The 27,030-nt window shown below is 36.2% G+C and overlaps 1 protein-coding gene and 1 non-coding gene across 2 annotated transcripts in view; both read left to right on the top strand.

Annotated features, from left to right (window-relative positions):
- The first annotated feature begins 2,862 nt into the window (after positions 1 to 2,862).
- Trnas-cga lies at positions 2,863 to 2,944 on the top strand. Its single transcript has one exon. It is a non-coding gene; the product is annotated as a tRNA-Ser (tRNA).
- An 8,279-nt stretch (positions 2,945 to 11,223) lies between these two features.
- LOC117334890 (neuronal acetylcholine receptor subunit alpha-7-like) overlaps positions 11,224 to 27,030 on the top strand; it is a 63,510-nt gene continuing 47,703 nt past the window's right edge. The window contains exon 1 of the mRNA XM_033894731.1: positions 11,224 to 11,664. The gene's annotated coding sequence lies outside the window, so the exon portion shown is untranslated. The remainder of the gene's footprint in view (positions 11,665 to 27,030) is intronic.

Genomic DNA, 27,030 nt, shown 5'->3' with positions numbered 1-27,030 from the left:
TGTAACATTACTTTTTATTTAGATGTGACCTATATTTTATGCTTTTCTATAGGGAGGCTGGATCTTTTATTCGTGTAGAAGGCTGTATATCATATTTACGGAAAATGTTGAATTGATATTGGTGAATAAGGTTGTAATTTTACATATTGACCGTGGGATATTATAATTAATATTTGTTGATAATGTTGTGTTTTATATGTGTGGAGAATTATGTATTTGTGGATAAGGTTGTAATTTACATTAATGGGAAATAGTGTATTTAATGTGTGTGTGGAGAATTATGTATTTGTGGCGAATGTATAATTTATATTAATGGGTATGATTTTTTTATTGTATGTATATTGATGGTAAGTTTGTATTTTATATTTATGAGAACGTTATATTTTGTATTGATGGGAAGATCGTGGAACAAACTAGAAGTATATGGACAAGGATATAATTACTTTGTGGAGAAGGTTTAGTTTGATATGATTGTAAGAGGCGACTAAATCCGAGATCTTGTCGATTTCTCTTCTTTCTGATCAATTGTTTCCATAGTGTCTCCTTTATTATTCATCAGTTGTAATAACTTGTGCAATGTTTTTTTCCAATTAATTTCCGTAAATAAATTATGGTTATAAGCAAAGCAAAGTAAATCTTTTAGCCTTTACCTGAGCGTTGACAGATTAAACGGGTTTTTTTTGGTTTCGAGGACAAATAAGCAACGACTGATTTTTTAGAGTCAGATTCTGTTTGCGATAACATAACAGATGATCAAATATCTTCCTCTATGTACATATACAGCCTGAAGTTAACAGAATCACTAAAATGAACTGACAAGATACTGCTCTAAATTGACCATATATATGTAAGTAAATGCTATCCAAATCATCACAAGGTGATGTATATTCGGAAATGCACTTCGTTGCTGATAATCTGCTGTAATCGGCGGACACATATATGATTGAAATTGAGAGCAAAATCCAGCAACTCAGGAAATGTTAATGTGACAATGTTTTTCGTTTTTTCTGTGTTCGTTTACCAACTTGGCATAGATAGCAAAGTGTCTGTTTATTGTGTTTACAGATAGCGACATTGGATTTCCTTTGGTTGGGCCTGATTATATATAGATAACACTCTATAGCAATGCGGCTGTCATTGATTTGTCAACAGCATGCGTATTAATTTCAATGTCTCCTAAAATACCACTAAGAAGCCCTTACTGTATACATGTTTGCAGTTTAATATGCTCAATTTCACCACGTATGGTGTGCTGATTGGCTGTTCATGACAACATGGAATACCATCTTTTACGAAAGATATAAGAATGATCGAAACATTCAACACTACTGGGATGTTGTCTTGACGTTATCAATCGTAATCTATTCACTGCCACATTCCTACCAACAACGACCCCTATGTGTAACCAGGTCGGAAACAGATTCGACAATGAGCATCCAACTTTTGTTATCGCAGGAGACTTGTTAACTTTGATGACCTATGCTGGTTTTGATCTTAACTGAATGTCTTTGCAATTATTTTATTTGAAATGGGATCGTAAATGGCAAATATTGGTGAGATTATGCCCAACTTGAGTCAATTTTGATGCTGTAAAAAAACATTCCACCAGATGAACTATAATATATCGGACTGTTTCCGGCTTTTACTTACGTTTGATGCATTTATAACTTCTTATTTCCCGCCTATATTCGCGTTGCCTTCCGCTACGATCGCTATACCACAGCTCCCGTAAGGAAAAGCTGAATAATTTTGCTAAAGCGTGGCCTTAACCGAGTTTTGATATGGAAGGAATTCGGACCGAGACTCATATGTCAGAACATGTCATTGTCATTAACCGATTCATTTTCTTCTTCCTCATCAGAGTAAATGAAAATCAATCGTTTCTCTTCCTTCTAAACAGTTTTCTCCTTCCTATTGTTTCGCTTGACATTGTATCAATTTTAGTTTAGTTTCGCTCCTGTTAGGAAAGTTTTAGTCCTGTTCCTTGGCCGATACATATACCAGTCTTCAAAATAGTACGATAGCTACTACTCCTGTTTACACTCAGCACTTAGAGAGAGAGACGACTTGTTTGTCTGTTGTCAGTATACTGTGACTGGGTGTGGTGTCCTGCTGGATGTCTTTGGTACAACGTACTACAATTAAAATAATGTATGTTTCAGTGAGGTAGCACCACAAAGTCGACATCATTTCAACGCTATCACAAGGAGACAAACACGAACATACCGCAGCCTACTCGGACACACATTCAGCAAACGCAAGTCTCTCTCACATAGGCGAGGTTTTTTCTTTAGGTTGACCACCACAATATACAATGTAGTAATTGATAGGATGTTAGATAATATCGAACTTAACCAAACCTGCCAAACAAGTACCTATGTTATTTTTCTATTTCTTTTGAATTGGAAGATATTTGATTATTTCTGATATTTCACTGGTGAAAATGTAATACTGTCTTTTATTTAATTAAAACGGTGTTATTTCTATATACTGTTTCAACGACACGTATTTCGCTCTTTAGCTATTCTAGAATTCTTTGATAATTGTTTGTTGAATTCATTTTACCAGCGCTTTGTGTCCACATAGAATATTATATTTTGTTAACACTAAAGTATACTTTTATATCTCTATAACTAAAACGGTATGAGGTTATGAAATTATATGAAATAATATAAAGTCGTGTGAAGTCTGATAATCGGATAATTTTATCCGATCAGTCTCAGCGCTGACGCTATTGTATAGTATTCACGCATTTATTTATTGAATTATGTTTTATTTATGACTTAAATATCAATTTCAATACGAATATTTTGTGAGGCGTTCTTTTGAAATATATAGATTTTTTTTCTAGAAGTTTGTATAGTCGTGGTGGCCGAGTGGTTAAGGCGTTTGACTCGAAATCAAATGGGCTCTGCCCGCACAGGTTCGAATCCTGTCCACGACGCTCGATTTTGATATCTGATAACAAATTATGTTACATTATTTTGTAAATAAAAGTTGTAAGATCTACAATGATCACCTGAAATATATGTGTCCTGTTTTCAGAGAAATATCCCTTTCAAGCTGAATAAATGGATTTAGAAAATACCTTACCCTTACTGTATTTTTATTGTCATAATCGTAATCAAGGAGATATTGACGATTGTCTTTCGCCAATTCATTGTTATCGTACCAATAATTACCTCACGATTTTCGACATACAAAAATTGCATTCTTTGGACAAAGTTCAAGTTGAAAGAAGCTTTCATGCTTATTCAATATTGAAAATAATCGTTCCTTTACTTTGCAGTTAACAATAATAAAAAAGAAATATTCATTAGTATTTAATTTATTTTAATTACTTTCAGTTTGCATTGATGCGTATTATGAATGCCAACTAGACATCAAAACAATAGATGTCTCCTATTCTCAAATACATTCGAATGCGAGGGATACCAAAACAAAATTTAATAATGGGTTTGCGTTTTTTCTCCAATATTGGTTTTTTTTTTTTTATCGATCAGCTCATTTGTCAAGTCTTGGTCGGAATTGTTTGTAACGGTCAAACAAAAGTTAGAATTATCTCTCATTCAGAGATTAAGAGACGTGGATTAAGAATATAAGAAGACATTCGGTAATTATGTGATGGTATGAAGGAAAGCCACTGTGTGACGGGAAGGGCATGCCTCACGCGCTTCGATTTCCGGTGTCCATTCATAGTGACATTCCATGGACAAGTTCCGGGAGTTAACGGCGCCGATATCAGCAGGACATGGCAGGTTTTACAGGAAGTGAAGTGATGAGTCATAATGCCATCGGGTTTTTTTTTTACTTATTAAAAAATAAACATAAAGCATTCCATCGATCATTTTATAAATCCTCAGGATTTTACTATGGCTTTCGAAATATTTTATAAAAATGTCTAAATGACAAAAGTCACAGGATATTGCGTGTTTTCTCTAAAGCTTGTCAGTTTTTCGCTTTAATAATTGATGTTTCTTGTCTTCATATAACAATGTTGATTCCTTTTGTAGACCTTTGTTATTAATGACTGCTATTGACGATAGAAGCGGAAAGTGGAAGAAAAACGTACATAAATGGATAAAAACACCACAAAAAGCATGCAAAAATGGACAAAAAGCATACAAAAAACAAACAAAAGACATGCAAAAGAGGACAAAAGCAGACAAAAACGCACAAAAACATGCAAGAAAGAGCATAAGCAGGAAAACACGATAAAAAACCGACAAATACAAACAAAAATGAACGCAAGCAAACATCGACAAAAGCATAGAAAGAGACAAAAGCGGGGCAAAAACGGAAAAAAAAACATACAAAAGTGGGCAAAACAAGCATACAAAAGTCAATGATGTATCCGTAATATGTAGACATACTAAGACTTTAGGAGTACACGGTCATAGTACTGTATATTACCATGTATGACAGGACAGTGGTACATTTTAAACTAGATCACTGACAACAGGTGACAATCAGATATTGATTTGTCACAAGTTCAGGCTCAGCAACATTCTAATAAGGCACGTCTTACATCACGAGTTCCATTGCAAAGGAAGCTGCGATCACGGACCAAGCTAACCATCTGTACTACTGTGGTTGTGTCCATGGGTAAGACATTTAACCCCCATTACTATGGGTAGTACAAGTGTATGTAATGGACCTTCAAAATGAAACTGGCTGTTCGTGGGGCGATATATCAAGTAAACAATTAAGCAAGAAGATTGGCCACCTTCGATGCTTGTCTCAACATAAGCAGTTCGACATTGATCATACACCGAGCGGAATTCTTTAATATCTATACTGGTGTAATAGTACATAATGCATTAATATTAATCACCGTTGGCAGCAAGTACGTAGTTTGATATCTATATTTAGTGTTCGTTTTAATTACTACAACCGTGGACGGCGAAAGCGTGTCGGATTAGAACGAGCTTCTTTCGTGTTCCACTAGCACGTGCTGACCCGCCAGTATATGCGTAAACTGCTTAGAGGAGTAAAAAAAAGCTATAATGCAATAAGTGTTGGTTTCCCTCTCGTATATAAAATCCCAGTTTATTCTTCAGATGTCGTATACCATTTAGAAGATTGTTGGATTATTATAAGCGACGTTAGGTACTACATCTTCCTCCGAACGTTGGCGGGGCCGCATCCAATGGAGTAGGTCTGCGAGGACCTTTACTCTCTACGCCATCCATCATGTACACACTCGACAATGCTTGCATGAAAGGAAGGAACAATATCATATAATCTGGTAAGATCTCTACATGCAGTGAAAGCACCGGCTACAAGTAGCTCTGAAAAGAACCCCCCAGTTCGCACTTAGTACTGCATACAGTTGAAAAATTGTACGGGGCACATACTGTATTTTTGCGGTTGTCAAAGTAGGAACTAGTTCGCAAGTATTAAATTTCGGGCTACACCGACTAGTTAGTATTTTGCAGTAAACAGTTCCATTAATTTGTGTGCTATTTTTTCAATAGATATTTGCTTGGTGTTTGTTTTCGCACAATATTCAATGGACGCGAATATAGTGAAAATAAAGCCCCGCTAATATTACCAACTTAACAGTAACATTAATATTACCTTATTTTCCACTTTTTTGATCATGTCCCCATTAATATCCGGATCTGCCCGAATGCAAACAGAGAAAACACGTGTACTTTTCACGTGGGAGTTGTGATAATGTCCTATCTGTATTTATACTAAAATCTTATTAACATGTAGTTTGAAGTTACAAATATATGATCAAACAGAAACAGATGTGTGCACACGCTACTACATTGTATGAAAATGACATCCATAAGATACAACTTTGTTTTATATTTGATGACAATTACTGAAATGACTTCATTGGGACAGATTTTTCTCAAGTGAAATCGAGTTTTGAAATAATTATGTTCCCCTAACTTGCATATGATGCATTATATCTGACTATGATGAAGCGTGCGTGGTGATATTGTAATGCGATAGTTTTAAAATCGACACCAAAACATGTGCACCGGAAGTAACCTTTCAGCTTAATGTCGAAACATAAAAAAATCCGTGACACATTGCGTTCAACACAACGTTTCGGTGTTATAGCAATTCGGTAGTTTTACTTAATACTTCTCAGTTAAGATAAACTTGTGAATTCATTTACTGCTTGAAACGCGAAGAAACCAGTAACATTAACAGTTTTACTACCGTATAAAATATCTATCCCCTGAAGCTATCGAGACTGCATTAGAATTCCATCCATAATGTAAACTCATGTTCTCTCTGCACACAATACAATATTAAGTTATCGCCATCTTTCAGACATAAACTCAATTGCTATTCTTTGAAATGAATTAGAGCTGTCCGTCGGCAAAGTTGTTTGTCTCTATAAACCAGATCAGTTGAGATCAACACCGTCATCACGCGTGATTTACCCGACCGGTAACCGAATTTAGCGCTCGGTGTGACCGTTACAATAGACGCACATTTTCGCACCGTATTTTGTACACCGAGGGAGTCCGAACGGATACATGTGGCGGTCTGAGATAGGACGGCGTGGGGATTATAGTAATGTTCGGTCGACAATGTCGGACACTGAGGGAAGTCAGGCATGCTATGGAATGGTACGTGGCCTGCCTTTAACAAATTGGACTTGTAGTACCATTTCACATGGCATTATGGAAGCGGTATAGATTGTTTCCACGTGATTTTCATTGTAGATAGGGGAACCAAATCACATTTCTTATTGCAACAACACACAAAAGATGGAAAATACATTTTCTCGATTTTTATGATGAAGGATATATTGAATCAACGTTAACTTGGAATTCATATAATAAATAAAGGCATTTAAGAAAGATAGATTTGTAAACTCATAAACTATCTTCTGAATAAAAGCTAAAGGCGAACTTAACTCGGCATTTTTTCAAAATATGGATTTTTATTTAGCGATGAAGAACACTTGGGTTAATTATACCTATACAGTAGATCTAGTATCCAAATGATACTCTTTGTCTTTGTTCATGATGTAGGTATTTGAGAATCAAACCGAATGTGTGACATCACGTGCATCGTAGGTATGATGGTAACATGAAAGGTTTGATGATCATCAAGAAGACTGAGGATCACGTGGAACGAAGGTTTGATGATCATGTGGCGGGTTTTAATGATCACGTGACGTGGAAGGTTTGATGATGACACGGAAGGCATGTTAATTACGTGGAAGGTTTGATGACCACGTGGTAGGTTTTAAAGATCACGTGAAAGGTTTGATAACCACAGGGGAGGTGAGATAATTGATAAAAACGTGGTGAATGAGGAAATTGTAAATGGATTGGAGTTAGACGAAAAATAAGAAAATGATTAGGAAAGATGGTAATGTTAGGGCATAACTTTAAACTTTTTTTTTTTGCAATACTTGATCATGTCGTTGGTAACAGAGTTTCTTAATCATATTCATCGAACGGACGATTCAGGATACTGTATTGATTGAGAATGCACTTGTTGTTTATGCTAACCCACAGCTGACTTTAAATAACGAGTAAGCGGCTGTTCAATTACAGGGCTATGCCCTAACCTCCCAGATATATTCTACATGCTACATACACTATCTTACCATGAAGCAACTAGTTTAATTTTACTCTCGACTCGAAAACATTATAAATACTGGTCAATACGCATGCATAATGATGTTATTTTCTCTTTATATAGACTATAGTTGTACTCCGAATTTCTCTATTCAACATGGAAATGTAATTTACTACTACATCTGCGAAGTTCCGATGTATATAGTTCGATAACGGGTTACCAGGTCGAAACGCATGTATTCCGGGTTTTTATTCATTGTACTGGAAGTGAACTTGTTTGACCTTAACTTCACGACCGGAACCTGTTAGGATGATTTTGTGTTATAAAACATAAACTCTTGCCTTTACTAGTAATCACGGTAGTAAATAATTAGCTGGGATGGATGTACGCTGAGAATACGAGAATGTATTCTTTGGATCAATGCTCTGGTTACTGTGCCGTCATTATCACTCAGATGTACTTAAAACACGCAAACATCTTCTTTAATGTACGTGTGTCTCCAGAAGCAAAGATCTGGGGGATATACTCGCATGAAGTAAAAAAAAAAAAAACATACAACAATCCCCCTGTCTCTTTAACCCCCACCCCCACCCCTCCCGATATCCATCCTTTACATTATATATTACTCATACTTATATCTACTAAATTATTGTTATTTGATTGATATTCATACACCGGTAACTTACAACGACATTGATGTATTGGACAATATACTGTGCAATAGAAATCTCCACACGTCGAGAATGCCGTCTATCAAAACAATAAGCAGGACGCTGGCTTTGGGACCAGTTCCATCAATATCTACTCAATTCAGTAATCTAAAATTTTCTTTAGGAAAGCAAAATAGAATTTACGGACGGTTCCTTACCAAAGATTTCCACATTAAATTCTGTAATGCTTTGATATGGAAAATTTAAAGCGAACCTTACTAATGTATGGTATCATGTCAACATTCCACATACCATACATTAGTCAGGTATCACTGCGGCACTACAGCTTGTGGAGTAGGGGTCGGGCGATGATAATGATTGGACTATTATACGTTCATTTAAAAGAACTGTGGTATTTATAACAACATATGCGTTCATCCTTAAACCAAAAATGGAAAATAGGATGATTATTTATATATATTTATTTAACTTGGACACTTTTCCCCCAGTTAATCAATAAACGTACGGCATGGCTTCTTTTAGCAACTGACTGAACATTGGTTCCTTTGAGTTTTATTTGAATGCGAAAACCAACTGTTATATTGCCCCTAGGTGCCGTTCGGTCAGGTTTTGACAAACATCATATCTCTTTGAAAGGTTTTGTGGTTTTATTTGACGGAAACACTGGCTTGAGGGGTGCTCTACCGCACTGTTTTGAACAGCGAGAGTCTAGGAAAGTACAAGGGAGAAAAGCTAATGGAACGAATTAGTAAAACACCCGCTGGTGAAAGTCTGTATGTATCACATGAAAAGCTGGCCTCAACACATGGTAACACGCCCGATAAGCACGTGTAGGATGTAGATTGCGGTATCTGGCAATGCAAATAAACATATGATTTAATGATCTACGGAATATCTATTTTATTGAAGTAACATATGTTACAAACTACTTACATTTATTGTGGATAATACAGAACGTCGGTAAAATGATACCGTAGAATCTCATTAGACCGAAAATCATGGAACCGCGTTACAAAGAACCCCTGGAAGCATGCCAGACGGGTTTTTGGAACATCGTCTGACGGGCAAGATTGGGACCTCGTTAGACTGGACAAAGTAACACTCGTCTGATGAGAGAGATTGGAACCTCGTCAGACTGGACATAATAGAACATCGCCTGACGGTATAGTTTGGAACCTCCATGGACTGGAATCGTAGAACTTCGTCAGACTGGACATAGTAGAACATCGCCTGACGGTATAGTTTGGAACCTCCATGGACTGGAATCGTAGAACCTCGTCAGACTGGACATAGTAGAACATCGCCTGACGGTATAGTTTGGAACCTCCATGGACTGGAATCGTAGAACCTCGTCAGACTGGACATAGTAGAACACCGCCTGACGGTATAGTTTGGAACCTCCATGGACTGGAATCGTAGAACCTCGTCAGACTGGACATAGTAGAACATCGCCTGACGGTATAGTTTGGAACCTCCATGGACTGGAATCGTAGAACCTCGTCAGACTGGACATAGTAGAACACCGCCTGACGGTATAGTTTGGAACCTCCATGGACTGGAATCGTAGAACTTCGTCAGACTGGACATAGTAGAACATCGCCTGACGGTATAGTTTGGAACCTCCATGGACTGGAATCGTAGAACGTCGTCAGACTGGACATAGTAGAACATCGCCTGACGGTATAGTTTGGAACCTCCATGGACTGGAATCGTAGAACCTCGTCAGACTGGACATAGTAGAACATCGCCTGACGGTATAGTTTGGAACCTCCATGGACTGGAATCGTAGAACGTCGTCAGACTGGACATAGTAGAACATCGCCTGACGGTATAGTTTGGAACCTCCATGGACTGGAATCGTAGAACCTCGTCAGACTGGACATAGTAGAACACCGCCTGACGGTATAGTTTGGAACCTCCATGGACTGGAATCGTAGAACTTCGTCAGACTGGACATAGTAGAACATCGCCTGACGGTATAGTTTGGAACCTCCATGGACTGGAATCGTAGAACCTCGTCAGACGGGATAGTTTGAAACTTGGCAGAATGGAATCGTAGAACGTTAGACGGGATAGCTTGGAACCTTGTTAGACTGAAAACCGCAGAACCTCGTTAGATTTAAATCATTGAAATACATTTTCGTTAGACATGAATCTATTTCACTTCATTCAACAGGGAATCATTACACTTCATTAGACAGGAAACCGGGGAGCCAAGTTAGATAGGAGCCTTTCGCAACAGACAGGAAGCCAGGGAACCTCGTTGTACCGGAAGGGTTAGACAGATTGACATACACACATAATGTCGGATACTACACAATCTCGACATTTCTAAATCGTCAAACCGAATATCGGAGAGGCGTATCAGCAACCGTACATTGGTAATATTTTTAATAATAAAAACATTATATTCATGGTACAATGAACTGAATGACGTCATCAACAAGAAGGTATCATTTAAAAGGTGATGACTTTTTAACAGTCGCTTCCATAAGATCATCAATATATCCACTAATAAATGTACAAGTGGCAAAAGACTAACGAAAATATATAGGCTATTGATTCCACATTGCAACACCTGATACTACTATTTAATTGTTTCTTCTTCTTAAAAAGATACGGAAAATAATCAATCTTATACATCTTATAGAAATATGTTTGAAGTAGTACCATTAAGGAGAATGGTATATATGCTGTGCCGAGGAGAGATGTTAAAAAGGGCCGACATCTAACGTTTCCTGTGAGAATCACGTCGTAATAATAAGGGGTTGTAGTCTGTACAATAAGACTCGCGAACGAATATATCGGTAAAACGGAACGCATTATTTCACGTGAAGAGACTGCGCGCGAGATAGTCGTGAGAGAGCGGAAAGTCGTGTACAGTCCAGTGCGCGCCGCTGTCAAAGAACGTCTAATAAGCGTCCATTGGGTGACAAGACAAATCGTTAACTGCACGTGGACGAATATAAGCAAATACCCTGTTGAACGGTCGTCTTTCCCGCCGTCAGCATGGAGGCTGGCACTTTGATTAACAGTTATAGGCAGCTTTTGAGAGACCATCGTTATCCAATCAAATGCCAGCACTGCTATGAAGCCCAAGGCGATGACAGCACTCGTGTTCACATTTACAAGTACGTTTCCCGTTCATTCTGGAACTCGGATTAATAAATATCCACTTATCACGCGGAATAAGAAAGGGAATTAATATTTGTGGAACTTAGGCAAAAAAGTGAGTGTTTTATGGGAGTACAATATTACTATTGTGCGATTTTAATTATACTGTTTGGAAAAAAGAAAAAAAAAGATGAGATAACATCGTTTTTGTTTATTTGTTTTCGAGGGGACTTTTTCTGACAGTCCAAACTGTCCCAGCGTGGAATATCCGGAAAGTGACAGTAGAATCCAGGAAGTGACAGTATCTAGCGACCGTTCCGTAAGTAAATTCTATACTTGCTATATTTGTTGTAACCAGTATAATTCAGGAATGTTGTAAATTCGGAGAAAGAGAAGAAATATATATCAAATACTATAAAGCGACAAAAATAGATGTTTACTTATTAAAATATCGGACATGTAACGTTAATTCATACTATTCATAAATATTAGGATTTTAAAGATAAGGTTCCCCCGAGCCTAAGTGTAATCAATATCCGTGTTAAAGTGTAAATCATATATCCTGTTGAATATATTATATCCAAAGATTGCAATATTCCTATTGAGAGCTGTCGATAACGACAACAATCCCTAATTTAGGCATTAACTCTGAATAATAGTACTCATGAATAATAATGGCTGTACAGTTGCTATACATTCGGAAAATATGCTTCATAAAACTTTCATTATGCTTGATCTAATTGTAAAACATTAACCTTTTATCCAACTAAACACGAAACAAAATACAACATCAAAGCTACAATCATCAATATTCACCAACAACAACAACAACACCAACAACAACAATAAACACCAATAACACCAGACACAAACAACAATAAACACTAACAACAGTAGACATAAACAACAATAAACACTAACAACAGTAGACATAAACAATAGTAGACACCAACAACAGTAGACACAAACAACAATAAACACCAACAACAGTATATACAAACAACAATAAACACCAACAACAGTAGACACAAACAACAATAAACACCAACAACAGTAGACACAAACAACAATCAATAAACACCAACAACAGTATATACAAACAACAATAAACACCAACAACAGTAGACATAAACAATAGTAGACACCAACAACAGTAGACATAAACAACAATAAACACCAACAACAGTAGACACAAACAACAATAAACACCAACAACAGTAGACACAAACAACAATAAACACCAATAATAGTAGACACAAACAACAATAAACAACAACATCAGTAGACACAAACAACAATCAATAAACAACATCATTATATACAAACAACAATAAACACCAACAACAGTAGACACAAACAACAATAAACACCAATAATAGTAGACACAAACAACAATAAACAACAACATCAGTAAACACAAACAACAATAAACAACATCATTATATACAAACAACAATAAACACCAATAACACCAGACACAAACAACAATAAACAACAACATCAGTAGACACAAACAACAATAAACACGAACAACAGTAGACACAAACAACCATAAACACGAACATCAATAGACACAAACAACAATAAACACCAACATCAATAGACACAAACAACAATAAACACGAACAACAGTAGACACAAACAACCATAAACACCAACATCCATAAACACAAACAACAATAAACAACAACCTCAGAAGACACAAACAACAATAAACAACAACATCAGTAAACACAAAGAACCATAAACACCAACATCAATAGACACAAACAACAATAAACAACAACCCCAGTAGACACAAACAACAATAAACAACAACATCAGTAAACACAAACAACAATAAACACCAACGAATAGTCCGTGACAAACTAATGTCACTAGATGAGAGCAATGCATTATTTCTATACAAACATTTAAAACTTGGCTACCAGAGTGAATTGTATCTAAATAAATATGATTTCAATTTCTGAAGGCTTTTCACGAAATTAAGATTGTGTGAACATTACCATAAAACCACCAGAGGGAGATTATGGAGTATCCCAAGAGTATAAAGGCTTTACAAACCTGCAATTTATTGGCGATAAATCTAATTTTATTATTTTGCTGTTCCCTACTAGGAAATCCTTAGATCGGAAGTCTGTTTTATTCTACATTGAGTTATCATATATTTTCCTGTGTTAATTATAACTTTATTTTATATCGATAATAAGATGTATTTATCGGTTTACTTTCCTGTTTGTTGCGAAGCTATAACCATCAAATTGCAACTGTAATTTTAAATGTACCCATAAAGTTTAATTTAATTGGGTAAAGTAAAGTGTAAACGGTATCCTTTATACATATAAAGTCTTAACAACGATCTAATGGAAGAGATCAGGTGAGGACAACCTAAGTGTAAACAACAATCTTGATATACGAAGTGTAAACAGCAGTTTTAAATGTAAATTAAGTATCAACAATAGTTTAATATATATTAAGCATCAAAACAAAGTCTTAAATTAAATTAAGTGTCGTCTGCGGTTTTATAGATACATTAAGTGTCGTCAACAGTTAAATATGTAAATGAAGTGTTGTATACATATTAAGTGTCGTTAGCGGTTATATAAGTAAATGAAGTGTTGTCAACGGTTTGATATATTCCTCAAGTGTAACCGGTAAATGACAGCGAATATTGTTTGCATTTGTTTAACATGTACAGCCTATCAGTCTAGCAATAATAACTTATGAATTTCAATCGAACACGCTAAAAGTGTCCATATGCTTTGTTTAATATCTCTGTTTATAAGATGATGTGTGACTAGAGACGCTGACAATAGGATATAGGAGGATGGGTGACTAGGTGACTAGAGACGCTGACTATAGGATATAGGAGGATGGGTGACTAGAGACGCTGACTATAGGATATAGGAGGATGGGTGACTAGAGATGCTGACAATATGATATAGGAGGATGGGTGACTAGAGATGCTGACAATATGATATAGGAGGATGGGTGACTAGAGACGCTGACAATATGATATAGGAGGATGGGTGACTAGAGATGCTGACAATATGATATAGGAGGATGGGTGACTAGAGACGCTGACAATATGATATAGGAGGATGGGTGACTAGAGACACTGACAATAGGATATAGGAGGATGGGTGACTAGAGACGCTGACTATAGGATATAGGAGGATGGGTGACTAGAGACGCTGACAATATGATATAGGAGGATGGGTGACTAGAGACGTTGACAATATGATATAGTAGGATGGGTGACTAGAGACGCTGACTATAGGATATAGGAGGATGGGTGACTAGAGATACTGACAATAGGATATAGGAGGATGGGTGACTAGAGATGCTGACAATAGGATATAGGAGGATGGGTGACTAGAGACGCTGACAATATGATATAGGAGGATGGGTGACTAGAGACACTGACAATATGATATAGGAGGATGTGTGACTAGAGATACTGATAATAGGATATAGGAGGATGGGTGACTAGAGATACTGATAATAGGATATAGGAGGATGCCACTCATTATTATAAAGGAACGTTTGCTGAATGAAATAAAGATGATAAAGGTTCGTTTTTTTTCAATTCCGATAACAGATCAACATATCTTTACTCAAAGCGTTTTACAAATGTAAAACAGACGATAAAAAATCCCGAACCCTTCACGGTCACTTTATAAATAACCATTAGCGATTACAATCTTTCTGATACATTTCGAATTTTTCCTCCATTTCGCATGCTTGTACAAAGTAATTTTGTAGATATAAAAGATATGCCTAACTATTTCATATAATTTCCCGTCATTGTTTCGGCAATGAGAACTTAATTTCTTTAGAGTACTATAAAATATGAAGCTATTGCATGGACTTGTAGCTGTATAGGGTATAGAGCATTCGCCTTTTGTGACAAGCCCGGGTTTCGAATCCCCTATCAGACGTGAAAAGGTTTTTATCCGGGGCTTCAGTTTCCCGCCAACCATACAGCACGTTTAGATCGGAGCTAACAAGGTCAAGTGATTAAGTCGATAGGAAGTGTATGGCATGTTTTCTCAACATTTGTTTCACTCGTTAAGACGATGAACGTTTTCAAAACCCCTGAGAAATGTAGGAAAATGAATACGTCCCACGACAACATTACATATTCTAATTTGACCCTATTACGGGTGGTGGTAATGAATATTTACAAAGATGTAGTCGTACGTCTGATCGCAATTGGTCACGTAATATATTTCCTTGAAGAAATTATACGTAATACAATATTACTGATAAAAATGGTATATAATATATACAGGGGCGGACTCTTGCGGTTGTTCCTATGATATGATATTTACGTATTAACAGTTATGACAACAACGTATATGGCAATACATCTGTACCATTTGTCCATATCATATCGTTTTGTACAGTGTCGTCAAAGTTATCATATGTGGTTTGATAATATGCCCTGATAATCATTTAAAACGTTAAGCTTCTAAATGGACTGGCGGTGTCTGTGGCCTATCAGCTGTATGAGCAATCCATTTCAGTCAGTGTCATTTAACTGTGTGACTTAATTGGTGTTTTAAAGTGTAATTCACCTGTGTGTGAGGAAGGGGTCTATATTATGAATCTATAAATACAGACAAACTGATCTATACCATACTTGGAGACCTGGAGTCGATGCTCAATCAATACAATTGAGGGTAAATGTCATAGTAGCATGGTTTGTAACTCGATGGTGATGTTGTTTATGTGTATAACCTGAACTGCCAAATGACTGCACGAAAGGTCATACCATTGAACTATTCTGGAAATAATTACATAGACTTTCTGTATCAATTATTAACATATATTTTTTATTCAAATCGCAAAAGATTGGTTGTTGGTCGTCGTCAATACTGATGACCTAGATATCGATGCAACACATATGAACGCTAGATTTTCCTCAACTGTTTAGTCACATGTGTTGATCTTTATAGTATGTGTTGAATAGTTTCCAAATTGTTGATAAAAATTGGATTGTGATATCAGGGTTCAAAGGTTGTGAGCAACGGCTTGGCAACATGGACATTTAAATTATGTTGGACATCAGAATCTTCAAAATGTGGTATTAGATTTGCCCTGGTAACTTTGATTTTCTGAAGATTTTCAGATTGCCAGGTCTTTGTTTTGAAATTAAATTTGAAATTAAAAAAATATATCTTTATTAACAAAACTCTGACTATATAACCACAACATGTTCTGCCTGCTGGTGACATAAACTGCTATACAGGATAATAACTGTTGTTTTATTTATTTTTCCCATTTACAGGTTTGTATTTTCAATATTTGGACGAAATATCATTTTATTTAATTGTTTGAGTGTTCGAAAATGTCAAGAAAATAATTGTTTATAGGTCTTGGACGTGCTTTAAGCGATTTGTTTTGATTCTTGATTTTGATTTTACGCCAAAACATATCCACACTATACTAAACTAGAATTACATTAAATGTCGATGAATCAGAAGACGGTATACATTCCAAAACACCTGGTCGTATTTTTGTTTAAGTTACAGTTGTGCTATAAGTACAGTATGCTCTTCTTTTGAAGGGAGATATATTCAGGTGATGAACCTTTTTTATAGTGACAGTAAATAGCACACTCGACCACTGTATAGAATTGACCCTACAAAATGACACGGCGCGTGTTGCTATGTGTCGACTTATGTCTCATGGATTTTTCCCTCATTCATGTGGTAAGTTCCCCAAAATACCCAGTTATAAAAATAGATGTGGCACCACAGATATACTGGCAGAATCAAATTGTTTTGAGTAAGGAATTTTGGGATACTTGATAGTTGTAAACAATATGTATAATGTACCCAGTCTTACTGTGATCATGTTTACGTTTTGAGGAAACCGTACAGTACGTTATGTTGACTAAGAGCGTTAACGACCTAGATTAATTAAGACAATGGCCGACATTTCTGAAAAGACTAGTTCAAATGGAAAAAATGCCCGTTTATGATCCGTCCTCATATTACATTAGTGTACTCGACATAAGAGATATGCTTTTGATCAGTGAATATCTGTAGATTTATCTCAATATGACCCGACAGCGTCTCTTTTGATTACACGGGAGTACCCAAACTTTTATTTACTTAACATGTGGTATGTTCTCATATATATTTTAGCATAACATGTTTGTGTGAAGACTTTGATAAATCATCCTTTGTAGAGCCTACTCTGTTTAGCCGTTCATACCATCAAATCTGTATAAATTAAATAACATCCGAAGAATATGAAGATTTATATATTTATAATAGTATAATAGAATTTAATTCTCCGGTAGAAAATAGGATAACATTTCACAATGCAGTGGGAAGTTTGATGGACTGATGCAGTTTCAGTAAGATAAAGGGGACGAAGAGCTTTATTACCGTGTATATGTTTGAGGAGAAATTCAGAAAAATACAAATGGGTGGAATTCTTTCGTCTGTGTGTAGTTAAGTTAATGAGTTTTATCTATCTGAAGTTTAATTATAAACACATGGGTGTTGTCTGCCTAACAACTGATACAGCTTTAGAGAAGAATGTCTACCGCGTTTCATACCTGAGGGTGTCTCTTCTGACGAGTATCATCGATTATAACTCTATCATATGACACCTATCAATGTCAGTTTCGAACTTTCAATTTTGTGCGTGTGTGTAAAAGTCATTCGCTAATGGTTTTCCCAGCATGTGTCTATTTGAGAATATTACCAATGTCTGTCTAAACCCTAAAAAAAGGATACAAATCTGGCAAATTATCTGGCCTCCAGTTAATGACGAGAAAAACAGGCTGATGTCGAATATAAAATTGGAATAAAAAGTAAAAAGGTACTTAATTGCTCTGCTCAAATATCGAACTTGTCTGCTTCTTCGTCTTACTGACGAGCAAGGCGGAGGTTGGTTTACAGGAACACACCTGATGGGGTCCTGTAGAGAGGAAAAGGGGGCGGGGATGATAGAAAATGGAGGAAATGGACCGAAAGAGGAGAATATCATACATAGTAGTCGTAGACTTGCCTAAGTATAAAAATGTTACATATCTTACAAATCACCACGACTCTGATTAAATAGAATTAAAGATTCGTTTTATGTTATAAAAAAATCGAGACAAAATTTGTTTATGAGCTTATCTGGCACCGCAAGCCTTCATTAATAATTCTTTTATCATTATGAGTGGTGACGTTTTTATCTGTGTGTAATCGGCCGATAAGACATAAAGTATTACATAAATGTATCTTTAACACAAATTATCTAGCGCCACAAATCTTGAATCCGCCAAGCGACAGATAAATAGGTTACTCAGACATGCGTGGGTGGAATACATACAACATGTATACTGGAATCAACATCTTTACTAAAATGCATTTCAAACTTTATTCCTGATCGTGATGTTTTACGTTAAGGTCACCTACAAGAGTTGCGAAAAGTAAGACAATATAACACGAATACTGCAATAAACATTTCTATTTAATTCACCACACAACCCATTAGGTTAAAGTCCTACATAAACAAACTGAAAATGGCACATGTTAGCGAGACCTGGCTTAAGTGTGAGAAGGAAAACGCTGTAATGGCCTTTTGGCACGTTATGCAACTGCTTATTTCATCAATCCTATTTACATATATCATTGTGATGTTAGTTCTTTAAGGCGTTTTTGACTTCACGTGTGATGCAAACGTAAAATCCTCATACTGATAATAAATTATGTTTCAATATATAATACATTTCTGTCTCAAACCGGCTAAAGCGGATAATTGCCTATTATAATGAGATATATGCCGTGAAAAATATACCACTAGCCAGAACAAACTACATGTTTTATGAAGGATCACCCTTCCATCAGATATGAGGCATAAACACGACGTGGTTTCGGTATTCTCAATAAGTTCAATGTTCCCCCTTGGAGATCAATGAGCTAAATACATTTATGGATTCTTTCATGAATTCCACAGGACTGATTTGGTACGTGTTTATAAATATTAACGTTTAGAAATAGCTTAACAAGAGAATTATCAACAACACTTATCAATTTATAAAGAGTTCAGATTGGAGTAACCATATTGTTTCGCTATGTAGAACATTAAGTATAGAAAAGAGCTGGTGGGCTGTACAGAGCAACATGAAGAAGCTACAGGCCGGGACAAATAACCACTCAGAAAACATGTCTTATTATTCTCAGATTAATTTAATGTGTAACAAACGACTAATCTCATTAACAACATTCAAAATAAATATGGTTGCTGGACAGAATTCTATAATGAGGATTTACTTAGCTTGTTTGGTGTGGGGAAGATGAACATACTTAATATGCATTGATGTAGACTACTCCATACTGCTACTGCGTATTAGGTAAGTGTGGATACAATTAGATTCATTAGTATTCAAAGAATGTTTCGCGGCTGGTACATAATGCGATATAATTAATAAGCTATATATATAAAGATACGTAATACGTTTAACTACAACTAATTCCATACCGGAAACTACAGGGGTAAAACGAGCGGGGGCTCAGCGGGCATAACCTTCACACTCATAATCCGATATGTTTATATTGCCTAGGTTAAAGATAATGCGGCGATGAAACATATCAAAGATTGTCTTACTAAATAATCCTTTCATGAGCGTGTTGGCGAAGGAAATGATCGATCGGTGTTTGTTTTATGTTCTTATAGTCAAACTCGATTCCGTAGTCAGTTTTAAATAGCTGTTCATCAGACATCGTTGGTGGTTTTGGTATAAAAAAAATTGGCAACAATTCATTTCAAACAATTTTATTGATAAATCAAATGGGTTTGACAACATTCTTTGCTTATGTTAGCCCTTTCCTGGTTGTTGGGATATATTTCTTTTGCAGACAGCACAGGTAACATTAGAGTGTAGTTCTTAAGATAATTCCTGCACCGTGTGTCTCTGTGCACTAATATCATACAACAGTAATCGTTTCTATATCTGGCTTCAGAGGTGATAAATTTTGCCGAGTTATTCGGATGCATGCATAAATCAGGGTCACGAAAATACCAAAAAAATTTCCGGGACCAGTTTCGGTAAACACAAATCCATCAGACTGATCGACCTTATAGGTTGCGCACTGGACTGGTTTGCAGTCATGGGCGTCCCTGGGCTGTGCCGTCTGAGTATGGCCTCTGTAGAGTTAGGCCAGAACTTAATATCCCAGCCAGTTTTGTGTAGCATTTTCAATTAATTTTCTCATAACAAACAGCATGCTAATAAATCCAGTGATTACATAGCGGAGCAGATACTTAATATGATTTGTAAGGGAATAAAAAAATCGTCTTTATGTTAGATTTTCGATTTTGAGATGTTCAAAAGCAAATTCTAGCCTGTGAGTTATGTTGGCTTGTACACGATGTTGATAATGTAATGACTTTGCGGGGAAGTTCAGTATGTATTGAGATTGAAGGGAGTTGTAGACGCAAAATTAACGGAAGTGAAGCGTGTCTGTGACATTGATTAGCCCTTATTTATCATACACACAGAATCTAATAACAACGACATACATGTATAGGACCAAACTGTTTGATACAACACAATATAGTACGGCGCAATGCATCATGGTTACATAAACAGCATGGCTCAACACAATGCAGCATGACACAACATAACAAGTCATGTTACAACACATAATGGTACAACACGTCATAATACAAAACTTCATGATAAAACACATGTCAAACACATAACATCATGATACAACACTTCATAATTATACGACGGCTAAACACGAGAAATATCCTGCAAAACAACATATAATACAACAACACATTATGATAAAACACATACAACGTATCATGATATATTTCAACATAACATAACATTTTACGAAACATTATCATTGAAAGAAAATTACAGGACACAAAATACAGTTGAACATATCATTTATTAAATTTATTGGACAGCTCCCTAGGGACATAAGGAGGAGGTGGGGGGGGGGGGGGCGGCAAATAGGGGAAATGTAGGAAATTATTCAAAATCCTTCTTCTGCAGGAACGTAAAGGATTTGGTTCGTGATTAGTCTGACACATCACTTGGTAAAGGAAAACCAAATCTGTATAATGACGTGTCTGTCCCCCCAATTAGTAAAAGGACTATATTCGCTGCAATGCATGGTACTATTAGTAAGTTAATGCTTTGTCGTAGTTACTGAAATATGCAGGTGAGCGATGCAAGCCCTATGGGCCTGTTATAGATCAGGTTGAAATATTAGTATGATACAATCACATGAGACATACATCTCGATGGATCCTTTACTTTCGATTTCGCGAAGTATCGGATAGGTTTTGCATATAAATCAAATAACAATAAAAATGATTATGTTTACTGCTTTAGTCACAACGTAATGATTTCAATTGTCCTTTCATGAACTTTCCATTTCTTGATAGTCACATACACAATTTCACATCGAAAGATTCAATTTGCTTAGTTTACTAAAATACCTATTGTGCCGACTCCGACTATTTTAAAGAGAAACAACGAATATAGACGGACGAAGTAACAGCACTTGATTTTCTGAGATCTGGCTTGGTATAAACTATCGGCAAGCGGTATGGTGACTTTTTAAGTCACACAAGTTCTTTCCGTGTGTAGGTCTGTTCCAAAACAAAAATGACCTTTGCCGAAATTGAAATCAATAAACTGATCATATGTATAGATCTGCTGTTGACTGTGTCAACCAGTACGGGACTTCAGACAGTGCACTGTGACGTCATTAGAATGCAATGTATTTGAAACGACGTATTTTCTGCATGAAAGACGACATATTTTCTGCATGACATGCCATCTGAAAAAGAAAATCGATGCCGATTCAATGTTTGGTAGAAGTATTGACCTCGCGAATTTAAGGCTCGGCAATTCAGTTGGCCGCGTAAAGACTTCCGTTTAAAGCTTATACTTAATATGTTTGCTTTTAAAAAAAAAGTTATATCTAATTAAGTATAAACGTGCACACTGATAAGACTTTGAAGTATTTTTACGTTAGGTTCTTGGCATACAACATAGGAATGTCATCCTATAAGAGTCGGTGTAGTATATTTCTGAAACGTTTTCTCAATGATTGAAAACAAATTTAACCTCGACACGCAGTTGACCATTCGATTGTAATCTGATGTGAGTTAATGAAAAAAAAAAGTTTTCTAATTCTTTGTACAGGGCACATTCAGGTATTGTTGTTAGTTGAGAGTTCAACTGACTTGTAATGAGTTGAGAGTTCAACTGACTTGTAATGAGTTGAGAGTTCAACTGACTTGTAATGAGTTGAGAGTTCAACTGACTTGTGATGTATATGAAAATATGAAGGTTTTTATCTGCGACAGCTATTGTCATTTGGGGCCAAACGAAATACAATTTTTTCTTTAAATTTCATTTTAGTTTAAAACAGATAAAAACAAAATTAAAAAAAGAATTCGTATTGTATATTTAGATTTCTATGATAAAATTTGGGTTAAAATCATAAAATATGTATAATGAATAGATTGTGTGAATTTTGTGATGTACAGTATCTATAACGTCAAAAGGGTAGGGTAAAAGGGCTTCAAAGTCTATAGAATAGATCGATTTCTTTCAAATAACTAAATAGTTTTCCGAATCCACGAAACTGAAAGGGTTTCCATATCCGGGACTAGAATCTGGGCCTCCGACTATAGACGAACGCTCTAACCACTCACCGTCGTTCGGTCCAGCTCTGTTCCGCTACATCCACTCTTTTTCAAAAGAGAGTGTCGGATGTCGAAGACACGCATGGGACCCTATACCACCTCCGTTTGTATTTAGTTGAGCTGTAATAGGAGAGGAAAATGTAACGAACAGACGGGGACTCGAACCCGTGACGTCCAAACGCTGGACGGTCGCTCTTACCATTTGAGCTACATGTTCCTGGCCACCGGTGCTCAGCCAAGTCCAGTTCCGCTATAATAGACTTGCGTCATAATAACACTTCTGTGTGTGGGTGTGTGTGTTCGGGAGATTCGTGATTTCCTGAGGCATTAGGACGTTTTTCATTCGTAACTGGTAACCATGTTAACGTAACTAAACACAGGCCAGATGACGTGGCAGATTTGAAATAAATGTAGTATATTATAACGACATGAAGGTGTTAAGCCTGTCCAGATATGTAGGGAGTATTATGATAAATTGCAGGAATCATGATCAACACTTAGTAACATAACCAACCATTCTGATGACATATAGCAGACGAGCCTTCAAAGATGAAAATTGATCCTACACAAATATCTCACTGCAAAGATCGCATTTCTGCTGGATGTAAATCATCATATTGCATGGGTATATTTTTTTATTTCTGTTCTGTCACCTTTTTTCATTTCCCAGCGGAGTGTATATTCCATGTGTTTGTTTGAGGTCGATACCATCGATATATATGATGTTTCGCGAAAACTCTAGTCTAATTCGGTAATTATTTTGGTGGGGATTTTTGGATCATTTCGAGTTCAAGAACAGACGAATAAAAGAGAATTTCGTTAATCCTTGTATCTTCAATGTAATTTACTTTAGTAGTCTATGTAGATATCTAGTGTCGAAATGAATAAAGTGATACGTTCAGTCAGACAGATTCTTCTAGAAATTCAATATTCATGCATTCAATGTTTGAAAAATTCCTTTATTAGATGTTTGATGTCATTTAGAAAAGGCATTGTGCATTTGGCTTAAGCAAAGCGTCTTAATGATACAAACTAACCATTTTGAGCTATTCTAATCGCAAGATAAACGCTACACTAGTAAAATACATTAAAATCGAAATCTAAAACGAAGGAAAGAATAAGGAAAGCTGTTAATGTAGGAAGCAGTGCAGTGTCCCCGAGTCCATGATCTTGAGGCCTGTGTAAGGTCGGCAATATATATATATTTCTTCCTATCTAAAGGTTACAGTATGTACAATGTGTACCTGTATTTCAAATAAGTCACATTGAAAGTGTTGATGAGATGTTTGTAGATGTACGTGTGCTGATCAATCATGCGACAGGTGTAAACTCATATTATATCAAAAGAAAGCTGTTTCTGGAAAAAGACGGCAGCTTTTTTTTTTATAAACCAATCAATTCATTGGTGACAAGTTGATGTTCAACAGAGGATCATCAGTAATGCATGTTTCATTATCGGCGATGTCGAATTCAAATTAGTCAAGTAGTTTTGACAACCGGATGCTAATTCTGCGAGATGCGGCCTTCGTTGCAAAAAAAAACCTTATTTGGGGTTGTATTTCATTTGCAGGGAATTTTTTTAATGATTTCTCTTTGGGTTGGAGGCAAACTTTAATAGCATTCGTCTTAAAGACTCGCTGCAGGTGTAAGTCGACACCAAGTCCAAATTGTCTAATTGGCTAAATAATCTGTCAATAGGACTTGGTTGTCAACCAATATTGACCTAGTCTAGAATGAATGAACGATCAGTGGTCTCGGTTTTAATATGGCTTCAGTGATCGAGTGTCGCCCGTTGTCTTCTTTATTGGATTCAATATAAGTCTTCAAACCTTTTACATATTTGGTAGTTATTGAAAATAGTCTTATTTAGAGTATATCAAGGTTAAGAGCTGAAATGAAAACCTATCGTCATTATGTGTTTGTATGTTCAGGACGACACAGCGATTAGTTTACCAACAAGCTGTATATAATTGTGACGTCATCAGTTCCGTACATATTGATTAGCGGAAATGAATAGTACATTTTCGTTTTTTCGTCTTTGATATCAGTGGAATCAATAATGATTTCGTGATTTGTCTACATTTAAGCACTGCGTTTAAACTAAGTATCTGGTTCACAGCTGAGTACGTATTCCATGTATGTCGATATCGGCTTCACACAAGTCCCGTCCTGGGACATGACAATGTCTTGTTCGCACACACCTGGTATCATAGTGTATCTACTACTGGGTTAATAGGTGATTCGAGCCGATACCATGACGCCACATCAAGCTATGATTAGCATACATCTATCAGTGGCATGCTAGTCATAGATATATAGTAAAAGTCAGGTTAGTCATAGACGCCGTTTAGTAATAAATAACGTGATGTTAGTCATAGACGCTATTTAATATGGACAAAGTGATATTAGCCATAGACGCTATTTAGTACTAAATAAAGTCATATTAGTCATAGGCGCTATTTAATATGGACAGAATTATGTTAGTCATAGACGCTATTTCATACTGGACAAAGTGATTTTAATCTTAGACGCTATTTATTATGGACAAAATGATATTAGTCATAGACGTTATTTAGCACTGGACAAAGTGATGTTAGTTATAAACGTTATTTAGTACTGGACGAAGTAACTTTAGTCTTAGCCGCCAATCTGCTTTCTTGCTTGCTTGTTGACTATACAATGAATTCTACAACACGATGTGTTTTCAATATGTATCATGATATACCAGTTTACTATTTGTATCATCTTGTATTATTTTCGACATGAAATTCAAAGTGTTTGATAATTGTAAATATAATATATTGGACATGATCTTTTTTTCTCACTATAAACATAAACATATATCAGGATTTCACTGACTTTTTTAAGGTGCCCCAATTGAAGACTTTTATAACCTAGATTTACGTTTCAGACAACATAGAGTATGTAAAAGATGTCTCTGTCTGTCTATGTCTTTACCTTGTCTTCTTTTGTTTAAAAACCAAAGATAAAATACAAAATTTCTCTACTCGTCGAAATGCTCTTTGTGATTGTTATGTATCGAATAGTTAACAAAAAATGTCTTGGCGCTGACAGAGAATACGACTGTATCAATGAGAACATCTCATTCTAGTGTGTACTTGTGAACTGATTTCTCTACCTCGATGTGATGTCCAATTTAGCCTGGTGTGAGAACGGCTCATGTCAAGGCTATCTCCTATGACTAACGATGCTTGTGGACAACTGATTGCTGCTTTATTGCTACTTACGTCCCTCGACAGAGATCTTATGTGGCGACAAATATCTACGTATGTTAACGAATTCTATCACGCGACCGGTTGCATCTTCTTTATTAGGGATCTCCGGGGAATTAAAAAAAAAAAAAAAAAAAAACTTCTATCAAAACGTGATCAACACGCTTTCTCATGGTATGTGGTCCTACATTAAGCCAGCTAAACAATACGTCTGCAATGATAAATGCAGTACAATGGCCAAATCACGTGCAATGATAATACATAGTATACACTACTGCGTATTGGCTTATGTGTGCATATAATATGTATTGTCTCTAGAATGTTGAAAACAGGTTTGGTTTATATTGTTCAATGTCCTATTAACAGTCAGGGTAAAAACAGCAAAGAATACCGACATGATAACGGTACCATAATTCTATTAATAACAATCGATACAATGAAGGCACAATGTGAATGCAGGTTCACTTTTGCAACATGATATTTGAAAAGGTACAAAGAGAATAAGTCTAGATGTTCCGGAATAGTAAGCGTCTCTTGCTTTATTAGCGACACCCGCCATACAAACTAGGTAAAAATCATTTTAGGTCATATCCTCCTAATGAGAACTTGCGTTGTGATAATGCAACCACCAGACATATAAACAAACATCGAACACGCCTGACATCATATCACACAAAGCAATTTGAATAATTCCAAATGCGACCATGATGTACATCATACAACTTTCTCGTGATGTTCATCAACATGTCTCCCTGGATATATTGGGA

The sequence above is a fragment of the Pecten maximus genome, chromosome 9 (assembly GCF_902652985.1).
Source record: "Pecten maximus chromosome 9, xPecMax1.1, whole genome shotgun sequence".
Lineage (NCBI taxonomy): Eukaryota > Metazoa > Mollusca > Bivalvia > Pectinida > Pectinidae > Pecten > Pecten maximus.
The sequence above is the reverse complement of the archived record's forward strand: the minus strand, read 5'-3'. Positions and strand labels throughout refer to the sequence as shown.